Genomic DNA, 2,965 nt, shown 5'->3' on the forward strand with positions numbered 1-2,965 from the left:
ATAACAAGAGGAAACACAGGAGATAAACTAAAAAATCCTTACTAAAACCTAGGAGAGCTGCCCAACACAACCTTTTCATTGGCCCCTGCAGCCCGTCTCCTTTCTCCTCTGTGTGTGCTGCTGTCGGGTTTAACAAACCTTTCAGCACAAGCCCAGCAACTTCCCCATTCAGGCCTATGCAATTTTTGATTTTTAGGATAAACCTAAAATACACTGTCCTTCTCCCTATCTGGTCCATTTCACTGCTCTAGCCTCATACTAAGTGTTACTGCCTGAAAGAAATCTTTCCTGACCTACCTGATTATGTGGGGCTCTCTGCAAGTCTTATTTTAAACCTCTTACTGAAATAAATAACTTTAATACGTGTGGCAGCAGAGGCTGGTATATTCCTTGGGTTCGCTTTGAATTAGTCTTTTTCAATTTTTTTCTTAACTTTTGCTTTTACCAAAGTAAAAAAGAGTCAAAAGGTTCCATGAAGCTTCTTGCTAACAAATGACATCCCCTACCCCTGGTCTCTGGCCACTTCATCTCTGCTTTCTAGAGAAAACAGTTTCAACTCTTCCAGTGTGTGAGTGTGTATCTGTGTGTGAGTGTGTGTGTGTTGGTGTCAATTCCATATTTCCATAATATTTCAATTCCATAATAACATACTAATACTGCTTTGTTTTGATTTTGAAAATTTAGCCTTTGATTTCCTGCTATGAAGAAGAGGCCTCACCTCTCCCACATCACTCCCCTCTCACAACCGTACACACTTCCCCTCCTCTCATCTTTCCAGTGCATTTATATCATTGTTTCTGCTTAGGTAGATATTAATATATTATGTTTACATTATTTTAATTATGTAAACATCGTTCACAGTTGAGTCACATGATATAATGTTACAACATTTCCTTTCTTATGTAGTGTCTATTCCTTATACAGTCAGCCCTCTGTATCCCCTGGTTACATGTCTGCAGATTCAACCAACCATGAATCAAAAATATTCGAAAAAAATTAACAAAACAACAATAAATAATACAAATAAAAATACAGTACAACGATTTCCATAGCATTTACATTTTATTAGGTATTCTAAGCAATCTATAGATGATTTGAAATGTACGGTAGGATGTGCATAGATTAGATACAAATACAATGCCATTTTATATAAAGGACTTGAGCATCCACGAATTTTGGTATCTGTGGGGTTCCTGGAACCAATTCTTCATGAATACAGAGGGACAACTCTATATACCTTTTATGTTACCTGCTGTTAGTAATTGTTTTGTTTTCTCTTTGGCTTGGTGTTTAACATACTTATTGCTAATTTATTTCCAAACTCTCTTCCATAGAACTAAATCTCATCTCAGTATGTGCAAGCACATCAGGGATTAATTGCATCTTCTTGGGGGCAGTCGTCTTTCTGCTTATGCCTGGATGGGTTGTTTTCCAAGATCGCTCTGTCACTCGTGCCTGGGACTATTTTGTCACCATTGCTCTGGGACATCCTCTCGCTTTGCTCCAATGTGGGATCTCCTGTGTTCAAGAGCCATCTCTCAGATGCTACAAATTAGTCCTTTTTCAAACATCAAGATGATAGTAATATTAGGAACAAGAGCCACAGAGTCCCAAGGGGATAAAGGCCCGATCTTTTTTTCCTATAGGATATTTAACCACATTTTGTATTTCTAAAGTTGTGATTGGTTTTTGATGCCATTTCACTTAAAATAAATTTTTGTTTTTAACATTTATGGTGAATATTTTCAGTTTTAACATATTACCTTTCAGGAAGGCAGCAAGGGTGACTGAAGATGTGTTAAATATATATCACAGTTAAATCATGCAGAAAAGAATTACTTTTTTTGCTTTTAAAATTTCAGCTGCATATATAAAGGCTTGAGCAAAACAGTTGATAGGTTTGTAATGTGCTCAAGTGGAACAATTTATATTTTATGATTTTGAAGACCAACAAGGTGAAATCCACAATGTTCAAATATGGAATTAAATGCCTTTAACTAGCCATCCCAAACAGAATCTCAGACAAGATTTTTGCAAAATTGGCAAGCTGATTCTAACATTGATATGGAAATTCAGAGAACAAAAACAGGCAAAGCTAATCTTGAATAGGAAGAATAAAATAAGTCAAACTACCAGAAACCAAGTCCTATTATAAAACTATACTGATTAAGACAGTGTGGTATCTGTGCATTGATGGACAAACAGACAGATGGAGCAGAACAGGAAGTTCAACAACAAATCCACACATGTATGGTCACCTTATTTATGACAAGGTGACCTGACCATATGTGCAGTGGAAAAAGGTCTTTTAATAAATAGTGCTGGTGTAACTGGATTTCCACATGGGAAAAAAAAAATGTATCTTGACCTTTTATGCAATGCACCATACAAAAAAATAAATTTCAGTGGATTTAAAATTTAAATGGAAGAGCAAAACAATAAAGGTTAAAGAAAAATACACGGGAGAACATTCTCATGACTTTGGAGTAGGCACAGATTTTTAAAACCAGTGTAAGCTGGACTACATTAAAATTAAGAACTTTTGTTCATCAAAAGACACCATTAAAAGAATTCAAAGCCAAGCCACATATAGAAAAAAGGTATTTACAATACATATTTTTGAAAAGGGAACAAATCAGTAAGAAAAAGACAAGCAATCTAATAAAAAATTGGCAAAAAGTCTTGAATGGACACTTTACAAAAGAATATTCTGAGACCATTTGGCTGAAGTGTACCTCGATGGACCTATAGGGTTTGAATTCTTAGATTTCATTTTTGAAATTGTGCACCTGCCAACTTCAGAGGGGCAAGGGGGTACCTGCCAAAGACCACCTGCCTCTGCATTCAACTTGAGGACCCTGGTATTTTAATGAGGTGCTGTTTTGTTTTTTACATGTGAAAAATACTTCTTTGCTATGCATCAATTTCTGTGTTAAATCATGGCTATTATTTCTATTATAATTAT

This window comes from Propithecus coquereli, unplaced genomic scaffold, assembly GCF_000956105.1.
Source record: "Propithecus coquereli isolate 6110/MARCELLA unplaced genomic scaffold, Pcoq_1.0 Scaffold175, whole genome shotgun sequence".
Taxonomy (NCBI): Eukaryota; Metazoa; Chordata; class Mammalia; order Primates; family Indriidae; genus Propithecus; species Propithecus coquereli.